Raw genomic sequence first — 22,542 nt, 5'->3', positions numbered from 1 at the left:
CATTTACTGTATCTATAGAAAGACGACATGAAGGTACATCCACAAAGCAGCTAGACAGTGTCCCTGCCTAGTGCTCCCTTGAACAATAGTTTGAAGGAGCAGCAAACACTTCAATGCCCTACTGGTATCCTCTACTAGTTTAACAGTATGGACAGTCCCTCAGCTTTCTTCATGTACAGCTGGAAGCTAGTACACACTGACTTTTTCCAGGGGTGCACACTGACTTTTTCCAAGTAGCAATTCTAGTCTAATTGTTCTGCTCTAGACAAGAACCCTGGGATATATAGCATGGATGGCTCTACTCTTCTTTGACATGTTCTGGAGAAAGTAAAGTACAAGCTTTTGTCTCTGAGCTGACATTGCCGGGCTTTAACTCAACAGTGCCCCAGTCTCTTTTCAGTGATATTTTGAGGTTGCTTGAGTGGCTGGCAACCTATGTAAACCAGCTTAGCTCTCATGACTTCAGCGGAGCTATGCTGAAAACAGAACCATGAGACAGATCCTCAGCTTCTGATTGTCTCAGTCATGAATGAGGAAAAATGGAGTTCCCCCTTCATATGTCAAAAAATCAAATCTTCCTGACTTATTTTGATGTCTAGTGGTCATTGCCCTGTTCTCCTACTATAATCAGCATTTCTTCTTCACTATGACCATCTCACCCCAATTATGGTCCTGAGTAATTTCAAACAGTTTAGATCCTATTTTAACCTATTGTTCCTGTGACAGGAACCTCTCATGAGCACCTCATGTTGGTTGGGTGCGAACCTATACACTTTCTCGCTTTCTGCTCCTGGTGCCCCGTCAGTGTTAACCTTGTCAGGTGTGTCTACATTAACTCAGCCCTCCAGCTAAGTCACACATTGTCTAAAATGTATGAACAAAAACCCTTCCAGGGTAAAAGGTCCAACAGGGCCTGACGCTGTGCCCTTGTTAAAGTCTTTATCCCCTGTCTCTGGACTCAGTCCTCACCTCCTTCTGTGCTAGCTCTAAGACCTTGTCTGCCTGCATATAGAGCAGTACCCCCAGGGCTTTCGCCCTGGACATACTTCACCTTTAACAAAGAAAAAAAAAAGGAATACTTGTGGCACCTTAGAGACTAACAAATTTCTTTGAGAATAAGCTTTCGTGAGCTACAGCTCACTTCATCAGATGCATTCTGATGAAGTGAGCTGTAGCTCACGAAAGCTTATGCTTAAATAAATTTGTTAGTCTCTAAGGTGCCACACGTACTCCTTTTCTTTTTGCGAATACAGACTAACACGACTGCTACTCTGAAACCTGTTCACCTTTATTGCTCCAGCTCTCCAGCTAGGTCAATCCTTCAAATCCAGTCCCCTTTGCAGGATTACCAAATCCGACAAATGGTGGGTCCTCTGCAGGCTCTTCAGTCCCATCTTCGAGCCCTTTAAATTCTAGCCCCTTTCTTTAGTTTCTAAACAAAACTTGCCCCCTTCTCAGGGCTTTGGCCACTCTGTCAGTGGGGGGACCTGGACTAGAAATAGCAAAAACACATGCTGCTTCCTTTAATATTTTCTGCTGTTGCATTCCCTGGGCTGCTTCCTGTTCTGTCCCATCACCTTTATCCATTACTTTAGGATTATGGTCCTTGGGTTCTCTGTTCCCTGCTTCAGAAGGCTCTTCCCCCAGTATCTTTACCTGGGGAGTTTCATAGCCATCCATCCTTCCTCAGCCTTCTGGTCTCAGCCAGCAACTGACCTTCTCTTCCCCTGCTGCTTCTTTTATCTGAGCCTGCAGTGCAAAGAAGCAGCCAGTGTAGGCAGGCTTGGAGGATCCCACTTCACTGCTACTTTTCTGGAGCAAGTTATGGTAGGACCGCAAGGCCTCCAGCAGAAAGTCTCAAATTGCCTAGTATACCCTGTCACAATTCTGGTCAAAGTTGTAAGAACATCTAATTTTTACATTTCTGTGACACCATTAATCAGATACTAATTTGCAAACAACAAGACATCAAATTAATTTTATTTTAATTAATCATCTAGACTAACTTCATTCTTATGAAAGTTTGCAAATGTGTCCTACATACACATTTCAGTTATGACTGAGACATACTCAATATACATTCTTACTGGGAAAAAAAAGGTAAATTTCTAAGGGCATGTCTACATTTGCCATTTAAAGTGCAAAGTCCCATTTTTGCACAAAAACCATGGGAGCGTCTACACTTGCTAATGACTTTTTTCAGTGAAACTCAGACGTTTCAGCACAAAAAGAAAACCACCTCCACGAGAGGCATACAGCTCTTACTGGTAGTACTTTTGTGATGATGTGCAAGTGAAGACATGTTCTTCCTGTTTACACAGTTTTTAGCCTCCGGAGGATATCCCATAGTGCCTCGGTGACCACAAGACCCATCGTTAAAGTGGAGAGAATTGCACTGTGGAATAGCTGCCCTAGAGCGCTGCTTTCATCGGAGATGGAAGTGCTGCTAATGTAAACACTCTCTGATGCCCGATTTCAGAGTAGCAGCCGTGTTAGTCTGTATTCGCAAAAAGAAAAGGAGTACTTGTGGCACCTTAGAGACTAACAAATTTATTAGAGCATAAGCTTTCGTGAGCTACAGCTCACTTCATCGGATGCATTTGGTGGAAAAAACAGAGGAGAGATTTATATACACACACACAGAGAACATGAAACAATGGGTTTATCATACACACTGTAAGGAGAGTGATCACTTAAGATAAGCCATCACCAACAGCAGGGGGGGGGGAAGGAGGAAAACCTTTCATGGTGACAAGCAGGTAGGCTAATTCCAGCAGTTAACAAGAACACCATACAAAGCAAAGCTGCAGCGATTAGCAAAAGATCTTCTAAAGAAGTTCCAAGTAAAGAATATCAGAGGAACAGTGGGGGGTGGGGTGGGAGGGAGAAATACCATGGGGAAATAGTTTTACTTTGTGTAATGACTCATCCATTCCCAGTCTCTATTCAAGCCTAAGTTAATTGTATCCAGTTTGCAAATTAATTCCAATTCAGCAGTCTCTCGTTGGAGTCTGTTTTTGAAGCTTTTTTGTTGAAGTATAGCCACTCTTAGGTCTGTGATCGAGTGACCAGAGAGATTGAAGTGTTCTCCAACTGGTTTTTGAATGTTATAATTCTTGACGTCTGATTTGTGTCCATTCATTCTTTTACGTAGAGACTGTCCAGTTTGGCCAATGTACATGGCAGAGGGGCATTGCTGGCACATGATGGCATATATCACATTGGTAGATGCGCAGGTGAACGAGCCTCTGATAGCGTGGCTGATGTGATTAGGCCCTATGATGGTATCCCCTGAATAGATATGTGGACAGAGTTGGCAACGGGCTTTGTTGCAAGGATAGGTTCCTGGGTTAGTGGTTCTGTTGTGTGGTGTGTGGTTGCTGGTGAGTATTTGCTTCAGATTGGGGGGCTGTCTGTAGGCAAGGACTGGTCTGTCTCCCAAGATCTGAGAGAGCGATGGCTCGTCCTTCAGGATAGGTTGTAGATCCTTGATGATGCGTTGGAGGGGTTTTAGTTGGGGGCTGAAGGTGATGGCTAGTGGCGTTCTGTTGTTTTCTTTGTTGGGCCTGTCCTGTAGTAGGTGACTTCTGGGTACTCTTCTGGCTCTGTCAATCTGTTTCTTCATTTCAGCAGGTGGGTACTGTAGTTGTAGGAATGCATGATAGAGATCTTGTAGGTGTTTGTCTCTGTCTGAGGGGTTGGAGCAAATGCGGTTATATCGTAGCGCTTGGCTGTAGACAATGGATCGAGTGGTATGATCTGGATGAAAGCTAGAGGCATGTAGGTAGGAATAGCGGTCAGTAGGTTTCCGATATAGGGTGGTGTTTATGTGACCATCGCTTATTAGCACCGTAGTGTCCAGGAAGTGGATCTCTTGTGTGGACTGGTCCAGGCTGAGGTTGATGGTGGGATGGAAATTGTTGAAATCATGGTGGAATTCCTCAAGAGCTTCTTTTCCATGGGTCCAGATGATGAAGATGTCATCAATGTAGCGCAAGTAGAGTAGGGGCATTAGGGGACGAGAGCTGAGGAAGCGTTGTTCTAAGTCAGCCATAAAAATGTTGGCATACTGTGGGGCCATGCGGGTACCCATCGCAGTGCCGCTGATTTGAAGGTATACATTGTCACCAAATGTGAAATAGTTATGGGTCAGGACAAAGTCACAAAGTTCTGCCACCAGGTTAGCCGTGACAGTATCGGGGATACTGTTCCTGACGGCTTGTAGTCCATCTTTGTGTGGAATGTTGGTGTAGAGGGCTTCTACATCCATAGTGGCTAGGATGGTGTTTTTAGGAAGATCACCAATGGACTGTAGTTTCCTCAGGAAATCGGTGGTGTCTCGAAGATAGCTGGGAGTGCTGGTAACGAAGGGCCTGAGGAGGGAGTCTACATAGCCAGACAATCCTGCTGTCAGGGTGCCAATGCCTGAGATGATGGGGCGTCCAGGATTTCCAGGTTTATGGATCTTGGGTAGCAGATAGAATACCCCAGGTCGTGGCTCCAGGGGTGTGTCTGTGCGGATTTGTTCTTGTGCTTTTTCAGGGAGTTTCTTGAGCAAATGCTGTAGTTTCTTTTGGTAACTCTCAGTGGGATCAGAGGGTAATGGCTTGTAGAAAGTGGTGTTGGAGAGCTGCCTAGTAGCCTCTTGTTCATACTCCGACCTATTCATGATGACGACAGCACCTCCTTTGTCAGCCTTTTTGATTATGATGTCAGAGTTGTTTCTGAGGCTGTGGATGGCACTGTGTTCTCCATGGCTGAGGTTATGGGGTAAGCGATGCTGCTTTTCCACAATTTCAGCTCGTGCACGTCGGCGGAAGCAGTCTATGTAGAAATCCAGGCTGCTGTTTCGACCTTCAGGAGGAGTCCACCCAGAATCCTTCTTTTTGTAGTGTTGGCAGGAAGGTCTCTCTGGGTTAATATGTTGGTCAGAGGTGTGTTGGAAATATTCCTTGAGTCTGAGACGTCGAAAATAGGATTCTAGGTCACCACAGAACTGTATCATGTTCGTGGGGGTGGAGGGGCAAAAGGAGAGGCCACGAGATAGGACAGATTCTTCCGCTGGGCTAAGAGTATAGTTGGATAGATTAACAATATTGCTGGGTGGGTTACGGGATCCCTTGTTGTGGCCCCTTGTGGCATATAGTAGTTTAGATAGCTTAGTGTCCTTTTTCTTTTGTAGAGAATCAAAGTGTGTTTTGTAAATGGCTTGTCTAGTTTTTGTAAAGTCCAGCCACGAGGAAGTTTGTGTGGAAGGTTGGTTCTTTATGAGAGTATCCAGTTTTGAGAGCTCATTCTTAATCTTTCCCTGTTTGCTGTAGAGGATGTTGATCAGGTGGTTCCGCAGTTTCCTTGAGAGTGTGTGGCACAAGCTGTCAGCATTGAATACACAAACCAGCACTTTACTTTCAATGGTTCCCTATCACGGGTGAAACTTACAGCACAAAAACTCTGCAAGTGTAGACATCCCCTAAAAAGTGAGAATTAGGGTATAGGTTGAATGGTAGTATATCTACAGAGGACATCATCTGACTTATTTTCTTATCTTGAAAAAAAAAAACCAAGATCATTTTGATCCTTCAGCTACTCAATAATTATGATATTAATTGTAGGAGACTTAATTGTGTTAAGATTGATTGATGCACTTATATTATAAAAATGAAGTTAATTTGAACTTAGCTTTTTTATTAAAATAACCATAAATCTTTCTACCAATAATGCTGAATGTAATGATAAAATGTGGAAAATGAGAAGCGCATATTTTTAGCTCTGGAATCCCAGAAGGCTTATATATGTCAAATCAGATACAGTATTTGCATACGACCACCACCACCTTTTATTTGAAATACATTGAAGAATGATAAATTCAGATAAACCATTGTTTTCTTCACTAAAGTTTACTTTTCAAACACATGGATCTACTGTAATGAAGTGTTGGGGTTGTTACTGTTAACTCCACTTATTGTGAGTGCAAAATGCTAGCGTATATTAAAAATGGAAACAAAATAGTTTCTCAAAAGATGTGCTAACGTTCCACAACAGAAAAATAAAATGAACAGTATACATGAAAATATTCTTCAAAAATCTACATACGTATATCGAACACACATTCTCAGTCATACACATTGCTGTAGTGAATGACAAATGGCACATTCTTTAAGAGGTTGTATTGATTTTTGAAACAGTTGAAGTTAGATAGTTTCATTAAGAATGCATACTTCTTAATTGCAACTTACTCCAACGGTTTTAACAATAGTAAATTAATCAACATATATGAACAATTATAGAGACTCAAAAGACAGAAGATTCATTCTTAATACTTCCCTCCATTAACTAGATCATAGGAAAACTATATGGCTATGGAATTGTTAAAATGCATTTTTTTAATTATTTTTTACAATATAGTATCAGCTAATTTGAAATAGATAGCAAAATATCTGTAATACTCCTGTACAACTTCAAACACAAAAAAAATCCAAAACATTCTAAACAATTTTAGCATTTATAAATTGCATGACTAAAGTGACAATAAGGCATGATAAAGCGTTGTCCTGGACACACGGAAAGACAGACAAAATGCAAGGAATGTGCTTTAGTTAAGGCCATAACTTCTTTAACTCATGTGGGAACTCATACAGTTCAGGTCATGATTCCTTCCTTAATTATTTCTGTCTGATGGAGGGCTACTGTCAGCACCCTACCCCTCAACACTTGGTCCCAGCCCATTGATGGAACCCCAATGACCTCACCTCATATAAGGATTAAGGGACTGGGGAAAAGAGGGTTGCTGCCTCACTGTACCAGACATTAGGAGCTTGCTACATTGTGACATTTTGAACTTAGCCTCCTGACCCAACCTACTGGGTCCGTGAGGGAAAAATTCTTTCCTAGTTCCAAAAAGATGACCTCTGTGATGGCCACAGCAGACCAAAAACAACCCTAGTCCTATACCACTCCCATGGTGGGAATGGGCCTTTGCGTTTATTACTGGCATGAAAAAACAACAAATATTTCTCTATCCCCTGGACAGAGCCTTGATGAAAATTATTCCATTTCAGTTCTTCACAAATCTGAATTCAACTAGAATTAAAGTGTTCCCTCTAGCTCATGGTTACCTGATATTTTTTGGGGGAAAATAATTAGTTTTACATCTGAATTAGACATTTGTGGTTTAAACATCTATGTACATTAGCCATTGTTAAAGTTACAAGAGCTACCTGTACCAGTCACAGAATGGGGTTAAAAAAAACCCCAAAAACCAAACACCTTTTATATGGACTATTACTCAACTAAATGAGTTATAATGTTTTATGCTCTCCTCTGAAATACCTGGCTTTACCACTGTTAGGGACTTGTCTATACTACAGGGACTATAATAGCAGCGATGAAATGGCTTTTTCCCATTGCTGTAGGAACTTCACTTCCTCCAGCAGTGGTAGCATTTTTCTGTGGGCCTACTTACATCTACACCCAGGTTTAGGTTAGCATAGGTACAGTGCTCAGGCATGTGAATTTTTCATACCCATGAGCAACATATCTATGTCAGTCTAAATTTTTTGTGTGGCCCAAGCCTTAGGAAAATAATCATGGACAAGATGTGCTTTTGATCTCTTTTGACATGGCAAGTCTTATTTACTGACTAGAACTGTGAAAATAGATGTTTTAAAGTGATATTTAATGAAAAATATTAGTAGTTTTGTTCCAGACCATTTTAACACCCTTTACTTTACTTTCCAGTCATTACCCAAAAAAGTGTGCAACACAACAGGAAATAATGTTTCAGAAAAAATAAAAACCCATCTACACTTTCACTTGAAAAATGAGACCATTGTCAAACTCACACCATGTAATTCCATAGGCTTCATTATTAAATTGATCAAAATTCCTAAACTGAATCACAATATGAAAAAAGTGTATTTCTGAAGTTTTTGAATACTTCACCCAAGTTTATGTTTAATCACCTTTAGTCAGATGACTCGCACTTTGCAGTGAGCATCATCCTGGGAAGGGGGTGAGGAGATGCAAAAAGGAGAATGGTAGTTGCAGCTGCTCAGCAACTTCCATGTCAGACCTACTGTTAGAAGCATTTTCAAATTTTCTATGGTAGCACTAGAGTTATCTGCTGAATAAAAAGCAGATGAAACAGAAGTAAGAGAAGGCAAAACAGAAAACTGTTTTTAATGGTTCCCTTTCCCATTATGTCATTTTATGGTACCCTAACTAAATGTGCTGATCAAATAACAATGATACATAAACAACAGAAAATAGCTTGCATACAAGCATTGTGCAAAATATTTTCATGATCGCGTTCAAAATGTAGCTAACTAGAACATTTCAAATCAAATATTCTGAGACCACTATCTGTGGGCACTAGCACTTTGAGTTTGCCACTTAATGCAGTATTATATAATGCACAGCTATGTACTTATCTTTTTAGTATGAACTTCAGTCTGCTTAGTCTATGTAAGTGATTTATGGACTGTGAAGGTTTTTGAACATCTGTCATTCTTTAAAAAAGAATTAACATACTTTTAAATGTTTGGTGGTGGTCAGTGCATGTGTGCACACATGCGCACATTAACTGCAAATTTCTTTCTGTACATAATGTGAAACTGAATACAGCAGGCATGGCCTAGTGGGAAATATACATATTTATAGGTGGGAGAAGCTGGGCTGGCTAAGGCCAGGGCCAAGTCAGATTTCTGCATGTAGGGATCTCTTCCGTCTCTCCTGTCTGACAAAAGGGGATGATATTTCTATGTCACTGAACAGAATTGCTGCACAGGACTGTAAAAAGGGTGGTGGCTGATACAACAAAAAATAAAGCACACAGTGGTAGCTACAAACCAAAAGGTGTCAGAACCATTTGTGCAGGAAGACAGGAGTGGACAGCCACACCCTGTCACAGGAGGACACAAAAAACCCCTGGCATGGGGGAGGTGGAAATGAGGACATGCACACAGCCCATCATGTGAAGAAGAAATAAGGCACTAGAGGGGTAGGGGTGGAATTGGGGGTGCACCGAACCCCTTACATGGAATGGGAGACCGTAGGGCACACAAAGCTCCAAGCATGGGGGAAGAGGTAATGAATGGGAGACAGATCTTTCTCAGGAATCAGTCTGAGTGTGTGTGATAAACATTCTCACCTCCAGCAACTAAGGACCTTCAAACTTCTGCACTTTCTGCTCCAAGTGTGACTATGAGTCTCATTTCTTTGGTCTTGCCTTCTTTAACAAACATGTATATTAAAGGGGAAAATATACACTGCAAAAATAAGATGCTCCACTGCATGCTCCTCTCCCCTGGGGAAAGGATAAGAGAACAAACCACACGTGACAGATTTTAATCATGTTGATAATGTTAAAAACAAAAAATCCCACTGCAGCAAGACTCAGAGTCCAGGTCAACTGACTCAGGCTCACACTGTGAGGCTAAAAATAGCAGTGTAGACATTCCTGCTTGGATTGCATCCTGGACTTGGAAACTCACTTCCATTGCCTGGTTTCAGAGCCCAAGTGGGAACATCTACAGAGTTATTTTTAGCCTCACAATGTGATAGCCCTGGAAGCCTGAGTCAGTTGACCTGGACTCAGAGTCTTGCTGCAGTGGGATTTTTTTTTTTGTAGTTTAAGATATACCTTCAGATACTCAAACAATGAGTACACTGTAAGAACCTGCACTGAACAGAATAGATTACACTAGAATGAATCGGAGAGGAGACACAGAGCCCAGGTATGTTGCAGAGGGGGGAAATGGAGAACAAACCAAGACCCTGAAATAGAGGAGGATGGAGGGTGCCACACAGAGTTTGTGGGGGGAATTAGCTCAGCCTACAGAAGCAATATGTCTATGACCCTCTACTTTATTGGGATTCTTTACCTTAGAATAGTGGTCCCAACCTTATTACACAAGAGGACCACACACACCTAAGCACAACCTTGTGTGGACCAAACAGATTCTACATATTTTATTGAGATTTAAAGTCACCTGTATTGATTTATATTTTAAAGTTCAGAATGGTAAGTATTTAGGTAGAAATAACCTTTGTACACTATTGTCTGTTTACACACTTCTGTAAACTAAAATTTTAACACGATAAAACACTAATTAATTGGCCATTGGTATACTGTGTTGAAACAGGCTATGGGCCTTATGAAATGCTATGCTATGCTGGGCTGTGTACAGCCTGCAGGTTGGGCTTAGAAAGCAAATGAATACAAAGGGACCAGAAAAGAGTATATAAAATAGATGACCTACAGAAGGTAGATCAAGAGTTTCTGTTTTCCCTGTCTCATAACACAAGAACAAGGCACCATTCAGTAAAATTTAAAAGGTGGCAAATTCAAAACCAAGGAAAGGAAACATTTTCATGAAATGTATAATTAAACTGTGCTACTTGTTGCTACAGAATGTTGTTGAGGCCAAAAACTCTGCAAGAGTAAACAAAGGACTGCATATATATGTATAACACGAGTATTCAGGATTATCATGGATTTAATGTATATTTCTAGTGTCATGCAACTCAACACAAACCTGTCAACAAGGAAAAGTTTTTTTAAAAACCTATCTCTATTAAACATTTCCAAACTGTTTTTATTGCTGATTATCTTTGCTAGGAAAAATGCAACCTTCCTAGGAAAAAATAAAACACTAAGCTAACAAATAATAATATCCTGGAAACGGTTATGAAGATTTACAAGAATGAATCCAAAATAGCAGCTGGGATTTTGCTTTTCTCACTGGCATTTCTCTCTCTTGGCATTTGTGATCCTTTTAAGTAACACTTTACCTAAGACAGAAGGTGATTTTTTTAAAACACCCTTTGACGCATGGCTAGATATGGTTAAACATCCTGCAAAATAATTAACCTAGAGAAGACATGGGGAGATAACGTTTGTGGTTTTGTGTATTTACATATGTATGAGTAGGATGGACCATGTAATCAACAGTCCCTGTCTATGCTGTATTCTGATACTTTAAAGGTCAAAAGAACATCCTATCATGTAAATGAATTGTAAACACGGGATATCTGTATTCATCTCTCTTGGAAATGTATTGTGAATGGTGGAGGAACAAGCAAATGGCCTTATGTTAATTTGTATAGCTAAATACAGGTAATGGACCTCCTTCAAAGTCATCCACCGAATGCATCCGATGAAGTGAGCTGTAGCTCAGGAAAGCTTATGCTCAAATTAATTTATTAGTCTCTAAGGTGCCACAAGTACTCCTTTTTTTTTTTTTTTTGCGAATACAGACTAACACGGCTGCTGCTCTGAAAGTCACCCTAATTACCCTTTGGTCCCTGAGGAATTCCAACTTGTCAAAAGACATGAAATTGTATAAAAGATGCTTGGGTCCTGATTCTGTCATCTCAGATCTGCTTAGACTTCATCAGGGGAAGTTTGAGTTGCAAGACTGAGGTCCCAGTTATGCTGATATACCCTGAATGAGAGATTTGGACATTGGACTATGACCTATGAACTGAATTCTGAATTTGCAACTACAAAGCTCACCATCCCTGCTTTGAATCTGAACCTCAATGAACTGAACTCATGTCTGTATGTATAATTGATCTTTTAACCATAGTCTCTCTCTTTTGTTTTTTAGTTTTAGTTTAGTTAAGAATTGGCTGTAGTGTGTATTTTGGTAAGATCTGAAACATTCATTAAACTGGGAGGTAATGTGTCCAATCCTTTGGGATTGGTAGAACCTTTTTTTTATATGATGAAATAAGATTTACAGAAATTTTCATCATATTTGGCATGGGTACCTGGATGGAGGCCTGAGGATGGATCACTCTGGGAACTTAGAGTCACAGCCGTGTTAGTCTGTATTCACAAAAAGAAAAGGAGTATTTGTGGCACCTTAGAGACTAACAAATTTGTTAAGTATCTAAGGTGCCACAAGTACTCCTTTTCTTTTTAAGGGAACTGTGTTGCTTCGACTTCTGAGTAACCAGTAAGGTAATAAAGAAGCTGTTTTATGCTGGTTTGGTGAATCTAAGTATTGGAATATCCACCAGCTTATGGGGACTGTCTGCCCCATTCTTTGGGGTTCATCCTAATTGAGTGACCACAGCTGGCTTCCCACCACGACCCCAGTCACAACCCCTCCTTACTTATGTTTCCAGCCTGAACCAAACACATCTAGTCAGTGCTGTTAATACGGATTCACTGAGGGCAGAAAATTATGTATGTAGCATACACTGACTGAGCAACAAGAAAGTTCAGTTGTGTATTTAAAAAACCCCCAAACCCATATTTTCCATCAATTGTTTCCCGCTCTTCAAAAAATAAGTTAGTCATAGCGAATAATGCACTAAGCAAGACACTTAAGCACATGCTTTATATGCTTCACTTTAAGGCAGAGTTTAATCCTATTTACATTAGGTCTCAAGGTCACCCCTTTGGGGTGAAGGCAGGCCCCTCGCCCTCATACATCATTCCCTAGGCAACCACAGTCCTGTGGCCTGGTCCTGTTTAGCCCCCAGCTGTTCCTCTAAGCAAGTCCATCCCCTTCCAGGTCCAGGTCCCCTTCTTCACACAAAGAAGGGGAAGCAGTCTTGCAGGTTTCAGAGTAGCAGCCGTGTTAGTCTGTATTCGCAAAAAGAAAAGGAGGACTTGTGGCACCTTAGAGACTAACGAATTTATTTGAGCATAAGCTCAAAAAAGAAATAAACCTGCCCATCTTTTTTCCTCAAAGAGTATGGACTAGCCTTACTCTCAAGCTGCTCCTCATCAATAAGCCCACTACCTTTGCTGGTCTGGGAACTCTAGCTCATTTCAGAACAACCCTCACCTGGCCGAGTTTCTTTCTTTTAAAAGCCTGCCTCCAGACCTGACAAGATAAAGAGGGGAGGGGCTGATTGTGACCACAGATATTCTTTATCTCCTTTTTGACTGGTGGGAGGGTTATTTGCCATACCAAACTTCAACCCAACATAGCACATGGTTAAAAGATTTGTTGAATCAGGGCCTATAGCACTTATGGGCAAAAGTTATATGCAAAAAGGATTTTTCCTTCATAACAGAAAATTTGGGCAGGTGACAGAAATTAATTGTCAGCTGGCAAATTGAAATTCCTACTGCAGGTCAGGCTGAATTATAATAGCCAGCCATGCTCACAGATCCATTTATTTTAAACTGCTTATAGTAGCAGGATTGAAAAAACACACACTGTTAGGGTATAAAATTATATAACCTTACTGTAAATCTGGTTTTTCATACTGTAGTCTCAACACATTAAAATGTTCTTTACAATGTTAAACTATTTCTGAGATTCATACATTAACGTTGCTGAAGCAGATATCTTCTCATAAAATTAAATAATAAACTTAATTCAGCAAAAGAGACTAAAATAAGTGAAAATTTGTGTTTTGTACAAATAACTCAAACAAATACAAAATGGAATAAATCAACATTAATGATGATATAAATGAGAAAGGAATGGAAACAAACAGCTATGCATGAACTTCAATATTAAGATTCAGCTGTTGCATACTGTACAACAGTAAGTAAGTACACGAGAGTAGTATCACACAAAAGAGTTATATTGGCACATGGAGGATTACAGCAATTATTTCTTGGCAGGTAACAAACCTACTGTACTGTATTTCCCCTTAAAATAGTACAGTAATATAGTATAGTAATTCACAATCTCCGACAGAGCATTTCCCTAATTGCAGAACAATTATAGAGCAGAAGACAGTCATGCCCTGCAGCCTAGGAGTTTTAATTTGTATAATTTCTGTGGGCTAATCCTGTCGGGGGTAGGTTTGCCTGCTGCATGGAATAGGCAAAAATCATAGATTTTCAAGCCTCTGGATGCCTTAAGAGCTGCAGGAATGTCCTGTACATTGAAACACAAGTCTCACTATGTCACAAGTCTCACCATATTTGTAGTTTTACTTAAAGATCCAGCTCCTGGAGTCAAGTGATTATATGAGAATCTCAGTTTTAATTTAAGTAAATTTTAAGTCCTCATGGTTGTTGAGAGAAGCTTGTCCACAATGAAAGCTAAAGGCTCAAGAACCAGAAAGCAAATAAGAACTTAAAAATATGAAAAATATATTTTTAAAAGGAATGATTTTTAAGCCAAGTTCTTGATTTTTGGATGCCTGACTTCTGATTTTTGTACACTAAGATTGACAACACTGCATTTACAAAAGACTAAGGCATTTGTACAGATAGACATTGCCTTTTCACTCTTCTTCCCAGTGTTGGGGACCCGGAGCATGGCCACTAGGTAACTCAAGGGGATGGAAGGCCACGAGTGTCGATGAAGCCCCCTCGCCCTAGGCCCAGAAGGCCCTCCCCTTCCCTTTTCTGCCCGGAGATACTCAAAGCAATCATGCTGAGAAGTTTGCAACAGTGTATGGCAGGCGCAGACTGGCTGGAGCAAGATTAGGTCAAGCAGGACAGGAATGTTAAATAATGCTGAACAAACAACTCCATTTATGGGGGAATAGATGATAAGAGGAAAAAGGGGAACTGGCCGGTATACCGGATTGGCTATATGGATACTCAGGACGGCTTGCTATTGGATAAGTATGCTAAAGAATGAATGTATAAAATATGTGTAACTGCTTGCACTGGTGTGCAGGATTTGAGATTCTTGTCTCCCTGTACCGCTTGAAGCTTCAAATAAACTTTTCTACTTCTCCACCCCGTTGTGATTATTGGGCGACGCACACCGGGCAACGAATCCAGCTGTTGCTTGCCTCGGGCACTCGGTGCCTGCAACACCAGGGAACTGTAATGGAAGTGGTTTCCTGCTTACAGCAGCATCAAAACCAAATCCCTTCCTGAGAGTTTCAGTGCTTTTCTTTGTATCAAGGAAATTATCAGGAAATACAGAAAAAATTAAGGGAATCTTTGATCTTTCACTGATCACAATTCTAAAGTCTATTAACTTGGAAATGTAAACTACACATTGGAAAATATGGAAAAATGTGAATGATATAAATAAAAGCTCAAAAACTGGATTAATTAGTTCTTTAGAATGACAGGTCAGATATTTCAGGTATGTAAAAATTATTTTAAAGTGCTGCTACACTTCCACATAGTGATGAGGGGATAGATTATGAAGTACACCTGAATAAGGATAATTCATTAAAAATATGATTTTTGTTCATATTGTGGTAGAAATGAAATGAAGGATTTTGCTACAAAGATTTGCTTCAGTGACAGAGTTAAGCCTTGAACTGAATGAATGAGGAAACTAGGACTAGGAAAACTAGGAAACAACTATTAATAGTATTTCTGAGTGTAACAGAAAGGACTTCATAACAGTTAAATAAAAAGTTCAGTACTACTGCATTGTACAGAGGAAAAGACCTAATAAATTTATAACTGGTCCACATTTGAAGTTGAATAAAGATGGCAGACCCATAAAGAGTCTCTCTTCTAGTATAACTATCACAAAAAACAATCTAAGCAGTTGAAATACAATCATGCAACACTTTGAATATTTTGTAATCTCATTCTGGTTTTCTGACCATTATTTAAGAAACCAGCCAAGAAGAAATAATATCTGAGAGAGACAGGAATGAAAAGGGAGTGAGTACACTGTGTCAACTGTAAGTTTTGAAAGTAGCAACACCACCACACTACACTGACCTTTAAGGCTACATCTTCACCTGGATCTGGGGATGTGATTCTCAGTTAGTCTTCATTGAGCGAGCACAATAAAAACAGAGATGTAGTTGTGATCGCACAGGCAGTGTGAGTGGCAACACAGGCTAGCCTCCTCAGGCACATACCCATGGGGCCAGGCAGGTGTGTACATGCAGTGGCTAACCTGTGTGCTGCTGCTTGCTGCTGCCTGTGCTACCACAGCTACACTACTATTTTTAGTGCACTAGTTCAATGAGAGCTATCACAAGTATGTTTACACAAGCTGGGAATCACACCCCTAGCTCCAAGGGAAAATATAGCCTATTGGTATGTCTACACTCCTAGCTGGAAGGTGTAATATCCAGTTTGAGGAGACATACCCATGCTCTGATTAGGCTAGTGTGCTTAAATTAGAAGTGTAGATGCAGCCATACGAGTGGCAGGATTGGTTAGCCACTCAACTATGTACTTAGGGTCTCAGACAGCATTGTATTTGGGGTGGCTAGCCCCTCCTGCTGCTCACACCGCCACAGCTACACTTTATTTTTATTCGAGCTGGTATCTCCAGAAGGGAAGATGTACCCTAAAACATTATTGCAAACAGTAACAGTACCTTTTTCAGTCTTTCCCTCAAAGGCCAGGCATGAAGAGAAAAGAACATTTTGATTGTAATGTAAAATCATGAATCATGGTTGTACAGAGGAGGGTGCAATTAGTAGAGCTAGTTGAATATTGCAGGAACAGGTCATAAACTTTAGCTCAGATTTTAAATGGACTTTTAGTTCAGTCACATTCATTCCCACAATTACTGTCTCACAGTTGAGGGAAACTGCTCCAACATTTCTACTTGTGGTCCAGCCAAGGCAACCATTCTAGGCTCAGCCATCACCTCTCTTGGTGAAGACCCGCATTTCTCTTCCATCCCACCACGGTATTTCCATACTGCCCAGCTCTCCATCTATTCTGTGATCTCCCAAGCAAAGTCAGGTTGCCTAATAAGCCACCACTGTGCAGTCTCCCTTGTACAGGCAATGGAATGGTTGTATGCAAATTAGTTGTGGTGTAAGGATGGTGATTGGTTACATCTGCTATTATCATATGAAGAGTCTAAGACTCTTCGTATGTTATAGATACATATGTTGATGTTGCATAGGTCTAATTTATAAAGTCAAAACAGTTGAGAATTTAAAAAAAGGGCAGCAAAAGACTGTAAAACACAGTGAAAAGAAAAGGAGCATTTGTGGCACCTTAGAGACTAACAACTTTATTTGAGCATAAGCTTTCGTGAGCTACAGCTCACTTCACTTCAGTTCACGAAAGCTTATGCTCAAATAAATTTGTTAGTCTCTAAGGTGCCACAAGTGCTCCTTTTCTTTTTGCGAATACAGACTAACACGGCTGCTACTCTAAAACTCAGTGATGTTTTAAACTGATGATATTTTAAATAAAATCAGTTATCAGCCATGCTTGTAACTGCTCTCTTTGCTTTACATTGACTCTATAGATATTTTAGGCTTCGGAGTAACACACAGTGAAGTTTCCTGGAATCTTCTTAGAGAGATTCACGTATATTTCAGCAAATTTGAATGTGTTTTCATTCAATTATTCTCTGTAATGATACAACTCACCTGTGATCCTGGAGAGCCTTTGCCCCAGAATTGAGGGCAGCTACACTGGAACCAGAAGAGTGAGGCCGTGTAACCTGGAATCAATGTGCCGAAACAAATCATAGGTCCTAGGGGAGCCAATAGATCTGGGACCACTGCAGCTCAGTTTGCTAACACTCCCTCCATGTACATTCAGAATGATTCTAGAGACCCTTACCAAGTCCTTCCTCCCCCACTGCACATGTTTTGCAGGAGATGATGCTGAGTGCCTGTCAGTCCCATTCACTTCAGCAGAAATGGTTGGTATGCAGTATATCCCTTTGTTTCCTTAAATAAACGATGCCTTTCATTTTGTTACTGCTGTGCTATCCACAGTTTACCGCAGAAAAATAAATGTTATATAATACTGCACTGACTGGGGCGGGAAAAGTATAAAACATACCAATAGATGGCAGTGTTATTCTTTAAAAAAAAAAGCTCTGGAGGACAGTCATTTAAAACATTTATGAGGAACAATAAATTAATATAACCAATTATTACAATGGAAATTTTAAAAAATGGCATATACTTCTCAGATTAGATCAGCCGGCAGCACTTTTAAAATGTATTTTGATCTGTTTAATCATCTCAATGGCCATCTTTATGGTACTAGTAACATACCGCTACCTAGTCTTCCATAGATAGGACTTTTTGTTGTATAGCTCCTCCTCTAATTTCTTTACCTATCATTCTGTAGGACAGAAAGGCAGACCTGTGCAGGTCAGATAATCTAGTAGGCTTTTTTAAAGTTTTCAATCCTGCAGCGCTAAGGCTAGCAGACCTCACACTGAAATAAATTTAGAATTTCCAGTGGCAAAGGAAGAAGAATAGGTAGCTGGAGCAACTGAAGAGAGGAAGCAAAATAATTTGACAATTTGACATTTAAAGCAGCAGCATATCATATTTTAACTGAAAAAGCTTTTCATTAGAATTGCTGGCATTCAAAAAGTCTATATATTTGGCTTTCTAAACCACTCCTGTTTTATCTCATGATGGGAAGTAAAGGTATGCATCTAGGATATTTGCAACCATCTTGGTTTAGGTCATTTTACTGAGGAGTTATATCATTTGCATAAAGTGACAAAGTTTAAAGAATCTCCAAACTAATATTTATTGGAGCCATACTGTAATCCTTAATGCAATTTAAAGTGAATTAATGAAGATTAGTGTATGAGAAAATATCTGACACTTGGGGATATAGCACTAGTAAGGTTTAGGGAGTATTTTAACAAACATTTAATAAGCCCGCCAAGTAAATCTTGGACTTTAAGCATTGTTTTTGGACATGAAAGAATTTGAAAATCCTATTACTTGCTTTGTGTAAGTGGTCTAGAACGACTGCTGCTAAAGTCTAATGCATTTTGCATTATCACTTATTACAGCAAAATTCTACTTGTGAAGCCAAGGGAGTTCCTGAGCACACATCTACAGAGTTATTCTACTCCTTCTGCAATATTTTAAATCACATACATTCTTTTATTGTGAAAATGTAATGAAGTGCATGACATCTCTATCTCCTTTTTTAAATAACATACTCTTGTTACTGTAAGACTTTGTGAAATTAACTTATTTCAAACTTCTTTTAGCAATCATTTGGAATCTTTCACTAATTCAGGCTAACTTTCCTTTCCTTCTCCCCCCCTTTTTGAGCACCTCTCAATTCATATTTGGTTTGGTCTTTGAAAACTCCTATTCACAACATAATTAACTATTGGTAATTACAGAATTACATCTTATTTCTAATGATGCAGGCCAGTGGTTCTCAAATTTTTCCATTCCAGGCTTTCTTTCCCCATCCCTAACTAGCCAAGATATATACAGGACTCCTAACCTAAAGAAACTTCCTTCTAGATGAATACACAAAGGGGACTTTTGTGTGTGGATCTGACCCCTCCTGGGCGGAAGCACCCTCTACTGTGGCACTAGTCCCCCCACTTCTGAGCCTTTGACAAGGTCCCTCACCAAAGGCTCTTATATAAATTAAAAAGAAAAGGAGTACTTGTGGCACCTTTGCATCCAGTTTGCAAATTAATTCCAATTCAGCAGTCTCTATCTATTCAGGGGACACCATCATAGGGCCTAATCACATCAGCCACACTATCAGAGGCTCGATCACCTGCGCATCTACCAATGTGATATATGCCATCATGTGCCAGCAATGCCCCTCTGCCATGTACATTGGCCAAACTGGACAGTCTTACGTAAAAGAATGAATGGACACAAATCAGATGTCGAGAGTTATAACATTCAAAAACCAGTTGGAGAACACTTCAATCTCTCTGGTCACTTGATTACAGACCTAAGAGTGGCTATCCTTCAACAAAAAAGCTTCAAAAACAGACTCCAATGAGAGACTGCGGAATTGGAATTAATTTGCAAACTGGATACAATTAATTTAGGCTTGAATAGAGACTGGGAATGGATGAGTCATTACACAAAGTAAAACTATTTCCCCACGTTATTTCTCCCCCCCACCCCACCCCCCACTGTTCCTCAGATATTCTTTTTAACTGCTGGAATTAGCCTACCTTGCTTGTCACCATGAAAGGTTTTCCTCCTTTCCCCCCCCTGCTGCTGGTGATGGCTTATCTTAAGTGAGCACTCTCCTTACAGTGTGTATGATAAACCCATTGTTTCATGTTCTCTGTGTGTGTATATAAATCTCCCCTCTGTTTTTTCCACCAAATGCATCCGATGAAGTGAGCTGTAGCTCACGAAAGCTTATGCTCAAATACATTTGTTAGTCTCTAAGGTGCCACAAGTACTCCTTTTCTTTTTGCGAATACAGACTAACACGGCTGCTACTCTGATACATAAATTAAGTTGTCATGGGATAAAAGGGAAGATCCTTTAATGGATTGAGAACTGGTTAAAAGACAGGGAACAAAGGGTAAATTTTCAGAATGGAGGGGGGTAACTAGTGGTGTTCCCCAAGGGTCAGGACTAATCCTATTCAATTTATTCATAAATGATCTGGAGAAAGGGGTAAACAGTGAGGTGGCAAAGTTTGCAGATGATAATAAACTGCTCAAGATAGTTAAGACCAAAGCAGACTGTGAAGAACTTCAAAAAGATCTCACAAAACTAAGTGATTGGGCCACAAAATGGTAAATGAAATTTAATGTGGATAAATGTAAAGTAATGCACATTGGAAAAAATAATCCCAACAATGCATACAGTATGATGGGGGCTAATTTAGCTACAACAAATCAGGAGAAAGATCTTGGAGTCATTGTGGATAGCTCTCTGAAGACGTCCACGCAGTGTGCAGCGGCAGTCAAAAAAGAAAACAGGATGTTAGGAATCATTAAAAAAGGGATAGAGAATAAGATGGAGAATATCTCATTTCCCTTATATAAATCCATGGTATGCCCACATCTTGAAAACTGCGTACAGATGTGGTCCCTTCATCTCAAAAAAGATATACTGGCATTAGAAAAGGTTCAGAAAAGGGCAACTAAAATGATTAGGGGTTTGGAATGGGTCCCATATGAGGAGAGATTAAAGAGGCTAGGACTTTTCAGCTTGGAAAAGAGGAGACTAAGGGGGGAATATGATAGAGGTATATAAAATCTGTGTGGAGAAAGTGAATAAGGAAAAGTTATTTACTTGTTCCCACAATATAAGAACAAGGGGCCACCAAATGAAATTAATGGGCAGCAGGTTTAAAACAGATAAAAGGAAAGTTCTTCTTCACACAGTGCACAGTCAACCTGGGGAACTCCTTGCCTGAGGAGGTTGTGAAGGCTAGGACTATAACAGGGTTTAAAAGAGAACTGGATAAATTCATGGAAGCTAAATCCATTAATGGCTATTAGCCAAGATGGGTAAGCAATGGTCTCTCTAGTCTCTGTTTGTCAGAGGGTGGAGATGGATGGCAGGAGAGATATCACTTGATCATTACCTATTAGGTTCACTCCCTCTCGGGCACCTGGCATTGGCCACTGTCAGTAGACAGGATACTGGGCTGGATGGACCTTTGGTCTGACCCTGTATGGCCATTCTTATGTTCTAAGTGAATCTGGGCTCTGTATGGTGGGAGGGGCAAGATGGGGTGGGAAATATACATCAAACCTCTAGAATCCTGAAGGAACTCTACTGAGAAGGTAATGACTTAGGCTGTATCACCTTTTCTGTAGCATCTCATCAGAAAGTCCTTTTCAAGGGGTCCTTGGGGCACTGGTCATGGAAGAAGCGCTGGCTGCACAGTTCTACTGAACTATGATGTTAGAGGAGAGCAGAGAGACAGGGGTTCCTGGAGTCAGTACAGAAGCCCTAGGCTTCTGGGAGAATCATCCAAGTCCCATACAGATCCTGGAGTCATCTGCATTTTTGGTGGTTGAACCACTGTGCATCCTACAATAGGGAAACTGCATGCCTCCCCTTGCAACTGAAGAATTTGGAGAAAACAATGGGAACCCCTTCTAAGCCACTTAAGCCCCTCCTAAGCCACCTACCACAAGAGGACACAATCTAGCTAGGGTCTGAAGGGAACTGATTTGGATGGGAATTTTGCCAGAATAAGGACTGGTGTTTTGATCATATCTGATGTAGCTCTAAGAAACTCTGTAAACTGGAAATATTCAGAAACTGCAAACATTAGGCTTGGGTGCCAGATTTCCTGTTTCAGAGTCATGCCTTGCTAGAGTGTAGAGGAGATCCTTTTATTAAGCGTTTAAAAAACAAACAGATGTACCATGTGAAGAATTGGTTGTTGTCTTTGTCTACTCAAGAAGCCAGTCTAATTGTACCTATCTGCTGCAGATTGGTAAAATTAGACTTTTATGATATGTGTGCTGACATGTTAACAATAATACAAATTAACTTCAGCAAACAATGTCCCTCGAGTGATTTTATTTTATTTTTTATTTTATAGTGTTGTGTTTTGCTTTCTTTCTTTCCTCCTTCTTCTTCTTCTTCTTTTAAGATTAGCAATTAAATCTTATATTTTAATGCCAGCAATATCAAATCCAGATTTGGAAACTGGAGTAAATTATGAAGCCTTCTTTAAATGTTAAAAGCAGATTAAAGAAGAGAAGATTTAATATCAAGTTGTGAGAGGAAAACATAGCTGGAGAGTAAGCTCTTTAAAAAAAATAATCTATAAACTCCTGTAGGATAAGCAGAGCTTAATTAAAATGATGGCACTTTAAAATATATTTGGTCCTGCTCCAACACTGCCAGGCCCTCTCAGAGGTCCAGAGAGGCCTGGGCCACTTCCAGTTTTTGAGGCGCCTAGCCATAATAAAAATAAAAAATGACGACACATGAAAGCAAAAT

Source organism: Dermochelys coriacea, chromosome 9 (assembly GCF_009764565.3).
Source record: "Dermochelys coriacea isolate rDerCor1 chromosome 9, rDerCor1.pri.v4, whole genome shotgun sequence".
In the NCBI taxonomy this organism is placed as follows: Eukaryota; Metazoa; Chordata; order Testudines; family Dermochelyidae; genus Dermochelys; species Dermochelys coriacea.
The sequence above is the reverse complement of the archived record's forward strand: the minus strand, read 5'-3'. Positions refer to the sequence as shown.